General features: G+C 32.8%; 1 non-coding gene across 1 annotated transcript; it reads right to left on the bottom strand.

Moving 5' to 3' along the window:
* Nucleotides 1-6,105: 6,105 nt before the first annotated feature.
* Nucleotides 6,106-6,178, bottom strand: TRNAV-AAC (transfer RNA valine (anticodon AAC)). The gene has a single exon. It is a non-coding gene; the product is annotated as a tRNA-Val (tRNA).
* Between the last annotated feature and the right edge of the window lie 9,130 nt (nt 6,179-15,308).

The raw sequence follows: 15,308 nt of genomic DNA, 5'->3' as shown, positions 1-15,308 counted from the left end.
AAGAAAATGAAAATGAAAAGTGCATTACGGTTTTTGGGCTATTTTTCTTATACGGAAGAAAGGGTAAGAGATCTAAGAAAAGTCTCAACGTTCTGTTGTGTATACTAATAAGGCATCACACCTATCAAATTTACATTACCATTTTTTGATTATTGCATCATACAAACTTTAAGCTTTTAAAGTAAACAACATAATATAATATAAATATTTATGTACCTACTTGACTGTATCAATCTAAGAAATGTTCAGAAGACACACGACATTTTAGATCTTTATCTAAAAACGATAAATTAATTGAGATAACGTTTGAAACCAATGCACACTTGTCCATTAATAAAAGATGAAATATGTGTGTTTTGTTTATGGTATAGCATCTTATAGTCAAAGTAATCTGTTATCACTGTTGAATTGAACACGTGCGCATTCTTGTATTACTCTCATCCCCTTTTAAACTTTGACCTGAGCCAAGAAATGCATTAAACCGTTTGTTATCAATGTTATTTTATTACGAGCTCGTGTTATGCAATATATAATCCACACCTGCAGTCAAACCGGACTTTGGACCAAGCCAAAGCACCCATTAAATTTTATAAATGTTATTTCTCGTTGATGTAGGCAGACGCCATAATTAAACACCTGCAGAAATGGACTTTGTTTCAAGTCAAAGAACCCATTAAAGTAAATCGTATATAATCCCAGGAAATATCATTCCCGTTGTCTTTTGTCTTTAAACTATTGTACAGTACGTAAGCTCTGTCTGTTGAACATTTTGCACTAAAATTACGACTGAAATAAATAGTAATATTTTGCTTTACGTAAAACACTATTAATTTCCTGTGTTCACAATCAATTATTTACGCCCACCGCTCCAGCATCCTAGAAAGTAATTCTCCTGACAAATTTACATTCAAATCATACGGTCTATAAACGTAAAACTATGAAGAATTACATCAATGAGTCTCACAGAGTGTCCCAATTCTGGTAAAAAACTTGAGGAAAGTTAACATCATCAAACTGCACAGGATACCTTTCAGCCAAATCACCTGTTACCTCAAAGCACTCATCGAGAGGACATAACAGTTCGATCATTCTAGACAGTTTTTTGGTAGGTACCTAAAGATGGTTTTCAACAGTCAAAAAAGTCAATATGGTGACTGTGTAGGTTCCTACATGAACTTATTACGACATGCATTCGTAGTATGACAAACCAAATGACGTATTAGTAGGTACCTACTTTGGCTATTCTTCTGTTAATAAACAAAATTTTAATAACAAATATGACCATAAAATAGAATGTAAGTAATAATAACGTAATGTAACAAATTCAGATTTTTTTGTAAGTGTATCTTTGAATTAAAATAAAAAATATTTTTCTTTTTAATGTTTTCAGATAGGTAGGTACATATTTATTATTAAACACTCAAAAAAATGTCTCAAATTGCAAGCTTCGTATTTTTGGTAGGTAAAGACATCGCCTTAATAATATTACTTCAGTCGCTCTGTGTACTTTACACACTCATTAAAAATGGTTTTAATCTACAACTAAGAGTACATTAGGGCATGATAGGTACAATAATATAAAATCCGACACGTTCAAAATGCCTGCACCAGTCGATCGGGGAATTTCCAATTTTCCTGCAGCCATCTCTCCCGTGACATGCTCCAGCGAAGAGGAGTTCTGAAAGAATTCGCGCGGCGAGAGATGTGACGGGCGTGTATAGATTGCTCTGTCAGATATTGTTGAATCGCATTTATTCGAGCATTAGGGTTAACGCAACCCATCACTATTCACTTCATGTAGATACAGCATTAGGTTAGTGTACAATTCATTTTTATATTTCCCAACAATTTAATTAAACAATTATTCTATAACTGAAAAACTAACATAGTTACCTATATTCAAAGTTTGGGCCGTTAGCAATATAAAAAGGTGCCTAAGGCTGTTCAAAATAAAAATATAACTATCGAACATACCTACATAATTTTGTCTATTGGTTATAAAATATTTTCTCAGAAATGTTTTCAAAATTATGTATGTTCAATAATTAGAATGTTACATACTTAAATCGTGTGAATTATTCGTTGAATAAAAAAAATAGTTAATTAAAAATTATTAGCAAGTTCAAGTAGGTAAGTTACAATAAAAAATCTTGGAGTGATCCGTGACGTCAGTTAGTAATTAAAGTAATACCTACGTTGATTTAAAATACAAAAGCCGATCGCCAATAGTAGATTAATTTGGAAAGCGTTTCAGTGAGTATTAAAAGCCATTAGTTAAAATTTGTCGAAATTAAGTATGACTCCTTTAGCATAGTTGTCTATGTGCGTGGGCGCGATACCCGAAAGATACAGGTTCGATTCCTGAGGGGTGTCTTACTTTTTTCAAAAAGATTTTTTCTATTGGTTATAATATATTTTCTCAGAACTGTTTTCAAAATTATGTATGTTCAATAATTAAAATGATATTCTAATGGATTTTTGTACCATTCCATTCGAGTCGTTTTTTGCGACTCGGGTTTCGCCTTTCAGCATCTTCAGGTGCTGTGTATAGTCACCAAAGGCAAACACACACTTATATTTTTAAATCTTGTGAATTATTCGTTGATTAAAAAAAATAGTTAATTAAAAATATAATTATTCCATACAATCTTAATTCAATACGCTGATGCACGACCATGATGATATTCGTCTGTTTTTATTTTCTTGATTCGATAGTACATCACTACGGCGACATTTCGGCTCTTTTTCACAGGGCCGTTGTTTAGATTTATTTTAATTTTAAAACTCCACGTCTGTGCCTACTTAATTTTGATTAGACTTTTATAAACTTAAAAATAATAAGTAGCCAAAAAATACTGTACACGGATAAAAAACGTCTTCTAAAAAAACTCCTCTGATTGATAGCTCGGAAAAGCTGAAGAAGCTCGAGAATCCAGAAGAAAGCTACCAACTAGCAAGTTTTAAATTGACTGCTCAGAATATCCTATATTATTTTAACAGCTTAAGTTTTAGAAGACAAAATGTGGATGTGGTGGTCCACCAAGGTTAGGAGTTGAAATTTAGTACCTTGGATGGTAGGCCTTATCCTCTTAGTTTACCATCAACTATTCTTAACGCAAGGCCCACAACCGTCAAAGAAACCATTTTCAAAGAAAAAAACACGGCGATTTGTGCCTCGCGGGGGGATCTGCCCTCCTAGGCCCCTCAGATTACGGTTACTTAAACCCTGACGCCTAAAATGATTAAACATGGAACATGCTTTGCCTACTGATTCTCTGAATGCTGGTTGTCCAAATTCGAAAGAAAATTTATTTGTCAAAGTAACCGAATCCAAAGGATGTTACTTTTCTGAAAATTATGTACCTAATGTTACACTCCCAAATCGTCCCCATTTGGGGATGTCTCTGTGAATCTGGAGAATCCCAAATTGGTTCCAAGCCGACAAATAGTAAGGGTTGATTACGAAAATAAATAATAATAAACCGGCAACGTTGTACATGGTTGGCGGCAAAATTATTTATATTAGCAACGCCGCATTGGTATCGCTTTGTAAGTGGCCGTTTTTTTTGGCGCAACAGAACGCTGCAGACAGCCAAATCGTAAACATATACATTTCATCCTCCGTAAAAAAAATTATATAAAATGTAGTAACCTAGTAGATATTAACGCAAATAAAACTCGTCGTTTCTGACCACAATTCCGGTGTGTTATTTGTCCACCTCCGAGTCACGAATCCAGACGAAAAACCATACAAAAATAAAAGTGACAGCATCTTTTCACTTTCGCAAATGGAGGGAGATGACACTAATTACAATAATAAAATTAAATAAGTAATAATAACAGACGAACAATACGTCGCACATAATGTAGGCAGGTAGGCTACTGAACGTAAAATGAAAATAATCGGCGCGCGATGAAAACATGTACCATGTTAAAATCATATGTGAGTTTTTCCATTCCAGCCGTAATTAAATACATGTACCTATAACACATAATTCGACGGTCCCTACGTAAACTCGGACATCTAACAAAAAAGTATTTTATGCCAAATTCTAAATAAGTAATTAAAATTATGAGGATTTCAATAGTAATAAGTAAAGTTGCTAATAATTGATATGAATTATTTCCCACGTAAAGTGAGACATGTGGTAGTTGTCTCATTAACGGATATTTGGAAGTCGACGTAAAGTCGGACAACTATAGTTCTACCAAAAGTATATAATTTAGAAAGAATGTAATAATGAGTAAATAAACTGTGTATAGTATTTATAATACTCCCTGAATTTCAGGTGCCTAGTAATAAAAACATAGAAGTTCAGTAGAAAACAAACTATTTTTACTTCAAATAGCTCTCTTGTAAAATTATGTGTTTGTATATGTCCGAGTTTACGTAGGGACCGTCGATATATTAGTGGATACTTGTATGATAATTAATTATAATATCGTGGACCGAGTACTTAATTGTTCTAACAAAAAATTTGTAACTTTTCACTAGAGCACTTTTAAGTTTTGGCATTTTGTAGTTTTATCAGCTTATATTTTTGTAACCTCTAATTTTCAGGAAAAAATGATGAAAAAATAAATATCCATTATGTATTATGGAAAAAGTTATTTATAGAAGAAAAAAAAATCATACTAAAACAATAAAAAACAGAATATGGAAATTGTTAATAGAACAAAAATGACTATCGATAGTAGAAAATGTTCTAAGAGCATTTATAAGTTTATATAATATACAACTTATGTAAAAAACTGATAAAACAAGAGTAAGAAACAACATAAACAACTCAGAAATAACTTATTTTTAATATAATAGGGCTACATACTACTGACATTAAAGTGATAAATTCAATTATTTTCATAGTGTATCTATATATTTCGGGGGAAATTACTGTAGGTAAAAAATATAAAGTACGTACTAAACAACCTTTACAGCTTTTCCATTCGGATTTTTTCTAATCGTTATTTTCTGTTTTAGGCCTATGATATTCGGCTTATACCACATAGTTTGGACCGTTATGCGATATTGTATTATTATTTTATGTCAGTTGACGATGTCTTGTTGAAGCGGACGAAACCGATCTTGATTATTATTAAGCAAGAATTTTATTGGTAGTTAACACCATTGCATAAACTTATGATATTATACCATGGCCCCCACATCCTGAAGCGGGCCCCCAGGCTAGGATCTTTGGCGGGCCCCCCTACCTATCGCTTAGGATAAAGGTATTGTGACGCTCTACAGCAGTTTTTTCCAAACCGTAGTATGCGGTAAAATTAATGTGTATATTTAGTGTTGTTTGTATATTTTAATACATCCATTTGAATTATGGAGTAGTCGAATATCGATGCACAATTAAAAATTGTCGGTACCTATGGTACAATCACATAAGTTTTAATAATAACGGTATTGAAGAAAGATATTTTTAAAAGACTTTTTTTACTACCTATTAGAGAGAATTTGTGATGTGTGCTCATCTCACTTATTTGGTCGACTCGCCACGCCGGGCCCCTAGGCTAAAGCCCTGTCAGCCCCCCTTTGTGGGGGCCATGTATTATACTCTAAGATTACCTTAAACCGACAGTAAACTAGAGTTGAGAAAAAATAAAATGTTATGAAAAATAATCAAATTATTAGCTAGTGAATTTATATAAGACGTTGTACAAAACAATAAACTCTCATTTGACACCGGCATATTATTCTATGTTAATTTTATTATGTACCTATGTCAACTTTATATTAGTTATTTGGCTTCATCTGACATTCTAACCTAAATAAGTCACAATATTATGTAGATAGGGTACATATTAAAACAAATTAATGTATGTACTTATTTATTATTATTTTTATTAAAAAAATAAGTATTTTATAATTAGGTATACTATGGCTTCGAGGTAATTATGTTTAATTATATACCATTATAACACGTTCCTTGTTTCCCTCATAAATGTACATACTAATATTGTTTGACGTATACAAATAAAATAAATAACCTATCACAATGACTACTGATAATTGCTCACGTTTAGGATTAAAAAAATGTGAATACATTCCTAAAAAGTAACGATACTAGCTAATATCGTGATAAAAATTTAAAAAAAAAATGTTTCCGCCCGGGATCGAACCGGGGGCCTTCCGCGTGTTAGGCGGATGTGATAACCACTACACCACGGAAACTGATGACTGACATGGCGTAAATAGTGCATTAATATTAAATGGCGCTGTCAAGCTATGTCAATATTAAAATATATTTATACTTATATTTTATTTATTACATAATATTTTTTACAAATATTATTAAATTATGAGTAAAATAATTGTTCAGGACATTTTTAAAATTAAATATTGACATTAATTTAGCCGAAAAGGTTAAATTAATAAAGATACCTAACCGATAAATAAATTGTAAGTAGGTATGTAAGTAGGTATGTAAGTAGGTATGTAAGTAGGTATGTAGAATGAATTTATTGTTACGCCTGATTTATTATTAGTAAGGTTTGCCCTACATATTATTAAAATATATTTCCGTCATAACGTCGATGTAGTTCTGGTGATTTTTGTGTTAGGTATAGGTACCTAAAATAAAAATAAAATAATAAACTAAATTTTAATAATAAATATGACCATAAAATAATATATAATAATAGGGTGCGGTCCGATTCAACAAATTCACATTTTATTACATTTTTTACAATTGTAAGTTTATCTTTGACTTAAAATAAAAAATATTTTTCTTTTTAATGTTTTCAGATACATATTTATTAATTAATACAGTTGAAATTGTAAATTATCAAAAAAATCTTAAATTGCAAGCTTCGAATTTTTCCGCTAGGTGTCTCTTTAAAAAAGGCTGAGTAAAGACTTCGCCTCGATAAGATAATATTGCCGAGCACAAGGTTTGGTTGCCTGATATGGGCCATATAAATTTTATAATCAATTGGCCCAAAATGAAGTAGGTATATGTGCATTTCTAAAGTTATTGTTTTCAAAATACAATTCCAAATATTGAGCAGTTCGAAGTGCGATAACAATGTAATATACACACAACGGCAAAGCCCCAGTAATAGTATTACCAGGGAACTCAGAAATAATGGGAACTGAAATACCTAACGGATAAGGAGAAGCAGGCAACCGATCTCGAGTAAGGAAGAATACGAGATAAATTTAAAAACGTATCAAGAATACGGCATACGTCGAATACTGACAAATGCTCTCAATTTATGCATTGACGCTCATGTATTATTGGTGTATTACACACTATTGCATGTCTATAATGCGTGTTTCATTTTCGTAGGACACTCACACATTCAAAACCCTGCGTCAAAATTTACTTTACTGGTATATAGTCTATCGAAATTCTATTTATTATCTGTTCTGTGAGTATTACGTATAATTTTAATCAAAAGTTTCAAAATTATGTGATTTATCAATATTTAACAAAAAAAATGCATTTGGAATTAATCGGCCTATCGGGATTTTTCCCGGTGTAATACCGGATCAACGAGACCCTGCCGGTGACTGTATCAACACGTATGAGACGGTGCATAAAAAAGTTTATGACGACAAAATAATAACGATAATATTTTCTTTCGTATATTTCTCATACGTCTCGCTGGCTACGTAAAAGACACCCAAATTGAGCCCAAAAAATACTAAAACTGTCGTGCGTATATTCAATTGACTATTTTCTTGGGTCATTATTTCAAATGTTCCCCATAAAACTTTCTAAGGTCAAAAATTACAGCCGCCAGAAGCCATAATCCTTCGAGTTCGCGGCGGGTCACGTTCCTCAAAACCCTGCGGTTAATCGAAATTTAACGACACCAATAAAATTTTCTACTCCCCGGCAAACGGAAATAAACTCCCATGCATTTTATATCCGAATATCTACGGCATCGTTGAAATAAAATGTTTTGAAACAGCGAGCTCTAAATCTTTTTCCGATTCCCTTTCGAACTGTTTCTAAAATACTTTGAATGCATATAACGGTCGCTATGAGGTATTGTGGACGTGTTATTAATGTTATTGTCGACATGGTCCCTGTTTGGCTGTCACTTGACCTAAGTAAAAGTGTCAGAACGCACCCACCCTAGGTATCGAAAAATAATAAATGCCAAATCCCAAAGACCAAGGGCAAAGCAAAAAAGATAAATTGCTACTCGAGGGAACTGCATCAATCGAGACCCTGAACTCATGTTCTGCACACAACGGAGTACGATGATGAGAAGAGAAGAGTACGATGAAGAATGACGGAATCAACTTCCCCAGGCACCTCCTGAATCTACCAGACGAACACTTGGATAAGAGGGCGGAAGATGTTTGAAGGGTGCCACTGACTGCGCAGAAGTGGAGGTCGACCGAAATCGACGTACGGAAGGGGAATGTTCTAAGCTTTTTAACCAAGAGACACACCAATCCAGATCATAAATTGGACCTCTGGTCGGTCGCGAGGCCACCGAGGCCCAATAAACAAAAGAAGAGGAGAATAAAAAACCCTAAAAGGCTATCCTACAGACACTTACTTCATATAACGGGGATAGACAAGACTGTCTGGCCCATCCATTATCCTAAGCAAGCAAGCAAGCCTGTTTGCTGTAGTTTGATGTTCTATAGTAGAGTTCCACAAATTGTCTTCCGCAGAATCCCATGGTTCTGCAAGGTATAATAAAGGTGTACAGTGTACTTTTAGCTATTGTTTGTATTTTTCAATAAATCCATTTGAATTATTGAGTTGACGGCACTCAACTTCATATTATAAAGCACGGTCGCAACCCCCTTTTATGGTAGCCAAGTAACATGCGACCCTTCGCTATGTGATGTGCCATTCAAATTTGTACCGTTAGTTAGTCAGCCTGTGGGTTCGACAGGCTGAAACATGTTGCATCTTGTTCATTTCTTAAGTTTTTTTGCATCATATTTATTTTTTCCTTCCTAGAAGTATTTCAGAATAACAAAACACTCTACAGCCGGACGTCTCACAAGAAAGACGCATTGTGTACCTTGTAATATTCAACATTATATTAGTATACCAGTAATAATAATTGTATGTGATTTTGTGTTATAAATCGTAAATAAAAGAAAACGTTAAATATAATTAATAATATCTTTTAATAAAACCAGCCCATAACATAAAATTGGTGTCAGGGAGTGTGGATAAAGCTAAATAACGTGAAATAAATTAACGGTAAATTCAAATTCTTTAAAAATAGCAAGAATCCTAAAAATAAAACACATAATAATATTACGTATAAACTAATTGTTTTTTTAAAGTACATCGTTGTGAAAAACGAACGGAAATTAAAAATCTAATTAATAATATAAAGTTGTATATTCTCCTAAATCTTCAAAATCATTAAATCAAGAGTCTTCAAATATCTTCAAATTCCTGAATTCGACGAATAATCTCCAATTCTTCAAACTCCAATCTCGAATTCGTCAAACTCAAATCTCGAATTCTTCAAGCTCCAACTCCAATTCAACAAACTCAAATCTTCAATTCTTCGAACTCCAATCTCGAATTCTTCAAGCTCCAACTCCTTTTCTACAAGCTCCAACTCCAATTCTTCAAGCTCCAGCTTCAAATGCTTCAAGCTACAGCTTCATATTCTTCAAGCGTCCATCAGATCTTCAAGTCTCCAAGTCTTCAAATCTCCAATATCATCAAGACATAATCTCCGAGTGTCAAGTGCTTAGTGTATATAACAGTGACAGTGTAAAGTGTAGGTATTTATTCTCCACAACAGAACGGTAAATTAATTATTCATTCATTTATATGAAAATTATCAATAACTACAATAATACTATGTCGTCACTAAGCTTAGATACCCTGATGAAATTTATTTCAACCTTCGATGGAGAAAGGAAAAATCTATACCCATTTCTTAATGACTGTGATACGGCTTTTGAAATATGTCCGAATGAATTAAAACCCGTCCTGTTAAAATACATGATTCACTGCGTAGTAGGTAACGCCAAATATACAATTTCGAATTATAAATTTGAATCTTATGACAATTTCAAATCTTTTCTAAATACTACTTACGGTGAAAATAAACATACATCACAATTAGAATTAGAACTCAGAAATTGCAAACAGGATTATAAAGAACCTATTATCAAATTTATTCAGCGTGTAGAGAATTGCAGAAATAACCTCATCAATGCAATCAGACTTATACATAAGGATGACGACGAGTTAAAAGGTCGGATTAAACAAATCGAGGATAGCGCTCTAAATACCTTCATGCTAGGAATCCATCCTCAAACGTCTATGGTAGTTCGATTGTCTAAGCCAACAACATTAACAGAAGCAGCAAACGTGGCTATAGACGAGGATAAGATTTTAAATGATTTCAAAGGTATGCACATAAACTATAAAAATAATAATCATAATCAGTCACATCATTTCAATTACAACAATCAAAATATAAATCAGTTCAAAACTTCAGTAAATAAAGTGTGCAGGTATTGCAAAAAATCAGGACACTTAATCGAAGAGTGCAGAAAACGACAGTACAATAATCGTTTTAAAAATAATTTGAATCCTTCTCAGCTTCAAACTAATCAAACAAATCCAAATGTTTCTTTCGATCAATCTCCGCAAAATTCACAAAATTCGCAAAATTATCCAAACACTTTAAACTTCCAGCACTCCAGGAGACCTGCCTCCTCCCGGAACGTGCAAAGCATTCAGGCAGAATATTTTCATTAGAACCAAGTACAGCGTATGTTGAATTTCCATATACAGAAAAAAAAAATCTAAAATTATTGATTGATACTGGCGCCGACATCTCATTAGTAAAAATAAGTTCCCTGGATGGAAACGAACTTGTTAATGAAACTGAACTCGTCACGCTCAAAGGTATCGATAACTCTCCGAATCCAGTAAAAACTATCGGAACAGTTAATTTAACATTTCCTTTAAAATATATGCAAATTCGTCATACTATTCACATTATTCCAAACCATGTCACTAATGTTCCTTTAGACGGATTACTAGGTCATGACTTTTTCGTCAATAATAATGCGAAAATTGACTATGAAACTAATACATTACATATACACGATGAAATTATTCCTATATTCAATAAAATCAATAATCCTATGTATACCTTAAAGCCTAGATCTGAAACACTTATAGAATTAGTTGTTCGAAATCCTGAAATTAACCAAGGTATAATACCAGATGCTCAAATTCTTCCAGATGTATTCCTATCACGTGCTCTAACTAAGGTACGTCCTGGAAACAAGGTATATGCGACCGTTCTTAATAATAGTGAAAAGTCGGTTAATATATTGTCTAATCACATATACCTCGAACCTTTTAATGAGCACGAAAGTTTTCTTTACTTTGCAAATACTTTAGAATCTTTAGGTAATAATCCATCGCGTAATCAACGAATTCAAAATGAACAACGATTATCCCATTTAAATACGGAAGAAGCCAATTCAGTTTTAACATTATGTCAAGAATTCAATAATATATTTCATTTAGATGGTGATTTATTAACCCATACAAACACTACGCATCATGAAATACCTGTGACATCTCAAGTACCAATATATACTAAATCATACAGGTATCCGGAAGTACATAAGACAGAAGTTAAAAATCAAATCGAGAAAATGCTTTCGCAAAATATAATAGAACACTCCAATTCACCATGGTCCTCGCCTCTTTGGATTGTACCTAAAAAAATGACGCATCAGGTAAAAAGAAATGGAGAATCGTTATCGATTATAGAAAGCTTAATGATGTAACTGTTAATGATAGTTATCCGATTCCTAATATTTCCGAAATATTAGATCAGTTGGGTCACTCGAAATATTTCACAATTCTAGATTTAGCCTCCGGTTTCCACCAAATTCCCATGTCTCCTAAAGATTCAGCTAAAACTGCTTTTTCCACTGATCAAGGACATTATCAGTTTTCTAAAATGGCTTTTGGGCTTAAAAATGCGGTATCGTGTTTTCAGAGACTAATGAATAATGTTCTCTCTGGTTTACAAGGAATTAAATGCTTTGTTTACTTGGATGATATTGTAATATACGCTGACTCCATAGAATCCCATTCTCAGAAACTACGCGAAATCTTTCAACGCCTTAACCAGCACAATCTTAAACTGCAACCGGATAAATGCGAATTTATGCGTCACGAAGTTGCGTACTTAGGACATATCATTTCCGAAGATGGAGTTAAACCAAACCCCTCAAAAGTATTATCAATTACAAACTATCCCAAGCCTAAAAATACCAAAGATATAAAATCATTTCTTGGTCTCGTAGGATATTACAGAAAATTTATTCCAGAGTTTTCAAAAATTTCTCAAAATCTTACTTGTTTATTAAAAAAGGATGTAATTTTCAAATGGACTAAGGTTCAAGATGATGCTTTCGAAACATTAAAAAATAAATTACTTACTGAACCAGTCTTACAATTTCCAGACTTCACGCAACCGTTTAACCTTACAACGAATGCTTCAAACTTTGCTATAGGGGCCGTATTATCACAAGGACCTATATCCAGAGATCTTCCTATAGCATATGCATCTCGTACACTAAATAGGGCTGAAACAAATTACTCTACGACTGAACGTGAGTTACTTGGGATCGTTTGGTCTTGTAAACACTTCAGACCCTATCTCTATGGCCGAAAATTTAAAATAATCACGGATCATCGTCCTCTCACATGGCTTTTTAATGTTAAGGATCCCGGTTCTAGACTCATTAGATGGCGATTAAAATTAGAGGAATACGATTACGAAATCATTTATAAACCAGGTAAATTAAACTCTAATGCTGACGCTTTGTCCCGAATCGAAAATCAAAATACTGTTCTTGTAAATAACCCATCTACCAATAATCCTTCATATTCATACAATGACTTTCTCGAGAAACAAAATGAACATTTCAATGTCAACTTAAATGAAATCGACGAATCCCTTCTAAATCAAAAACAATCAATTGCGCACTGTATTTCAAATGATAAATCAATGTCCAAAGGGATAGCTTTAGAAATAAGTACAATCATTACCAATCATGATGAATTAGTTAGTACACATTCGAGAATAGGAGATGTACTCGAATCAAAATTTCGTAAAAATAATATTTACCACTTAATCACAAAACAAAATTTTTGGGAAAAACCAAACTATAATTCCATTTTTCTGGCATTATCAAATTTAAAAAATATTCTTAAAAATAACAAAGAACCAAATATTTCATTTCCACGACTCGGTTGTGGTTTGGATAACCTCAATTGGGAAAAAATTAAAAAGATTATTCAATATGTTTTCAATAACTCAAATATAAATATCACTATTTGTCATAATACAATAATTAACCCTAATCACAATGAAATTCCACAAAAACTTAAGGAATACCATGATTCTCCTTTAAGCGGACATTCAGGATATCGCAGGACCTTGAACCGTATACGACTTAAATATCGATGGACTAATATGCAAAAGGATATTAAAATGTATATTAAACAATGTGAATCATGCCAAAAAAATAAAATATCCCGAAAAAACTTAAAACAGCCCATAGAAATTACTACCACCAGTCTAAAACCATTTGAACGTATTGCTTTAGATATAGTAGGTCCTCTACCTTTAACCGAAAGTGGAAACAAATATATATTAACCCACCCTCCAAGACGATTTAACAAAATACTCTCAATGTTACCCAATCCCGAATCATGAAGCAGTAACCATTGCCAAGGAACTAACTTCAAAATTTATTTGTCAATATGGAATTCCAGATAAAATACTTACCGATCAAGGAAAGGATTTTACTTCAAATATTCTCAAGGAAGTAGCCAAACTTTTTAAAATCGAACAGATACAAACTAGCGCATATACGCCTACCAGTAATGGATCTCTAGAACGAAGTCACGCTACTTTAGCTGATTATCTAAAACATTATATCTCTCCGAATCAAACCGATTGGGATGAATGGCTTCCATTCTCCATGTTTAGTTATAACACTACTCCGCATACCGCCACAAAATTTACACCATTCGAATTAGTTTTTGGAAATCTACCAAGTTTGCCGACAGCTCTAAAAACATCTGAATTCAAGTACACATACGATTTATTTATCGATAATCTTAAACTTAAATTAACGAAATCACATGAAATAGCTAGAAACAATTTGATAAAAGGAAAAGAAAAAACTCAGATAAGGTATAACAAGGACAAAACATTAAGAACATTTGAAATCGGTGATAAAATATACTTAACCAATAACGCCTCTAAAATAAATAAATCAAAAAAATTATCTCCTAATTTCCAAGGACCTTACGAAATTGTCAAGGTTAACAGTCCGTTAAATGTTACAATTAAGGTTCAGAATAAGTTAGTTAAGGTTCACACAAATAGAATTAAGCAAGCTAATTTAGATCCCTCACAATAAATAATCTCATTCAAAGGATTATGTTATTATTTACTTTATTATAATATGTACTAATATTAAGAATTTTATTGTTTTTCTAAATGTAAAAAAAAAAATATATATATACCTGTATGTAATATGACTTCAATTGTTCTAAATCTATTTGTCACACATCACAATCTATTGTTCACAACAAAATCTATTTTCGAAAACCAATGTATTAATATGATTATAATTTCTTTTAACCAAACTCATGGTAAAAATTGTGTACCATAAGTTTATTCTTTTGAAGGGAGGTGTTATGTGCCATTCAAATTTGTACCGTTAGTTAGTCAGCCTGTGGGTTCGACAGGCTGAAACATGTTGCATCTTGTTCATTTCTTAAGTTTTTTGCATCATATTTATTGTTTCCTTCCTAGAAGTATTTCAGAATAACAAAACACTCTACAGCCGGACGTCTCACAAGAAAGATGCATTGTGTACCTTGTAATATTCAACATTATATTAGTATACCAGTAATAATAATTGTATGTGATTTTGTGTTATAAATCGGAAATAAAAGAAAACGTTAAATATAATTAATAATATCTTTTAATAAAACCAACCCATAACAGCTATATTGGATAAATAGTTGTTTTATTAATCAGGAAACACACATAATTATAAAATAAAATTCTTCACGTGAATTATCATTTAATTATATCAATCATAGCTTATTAAGATGCATCACACAGCTACGTATTTTGACATATAAATATATTAAAGTAAAATAGCGCCGCAGTCGACTTTTATACTACTAAGAGCAATTTTCTGGTGTCTGTTTATCTCCCATGCCGCCCGCCTCTAAGCTTAGCCCCCCAGGCTAGAGCCCTGTCTCGCCGGTATCGGCAGTGACGTCCCGTGGGGGTAGGCA

The sequence above is a fragment of the Rhyacophila brunnea genome, unplaced genomic scaffold (genome assembly GCF_057557595.1).
Source record: "Rhyacophila brunnea isolate RB1 unplaced genomic scaffold, BYU_Rbru_1.0 scaffold_3, whole genome shotgun sequence".
Lineage (NCBI taxonomy): Eukaryota > Metazoa > Arthropoda > Insecta > Trichoptera > Rhyacophilidae > Rhyacophila > Rhyacophila brunnea.
This window is presented reverse-complemented; position numbering and strand designations above follow the sequence as displayed.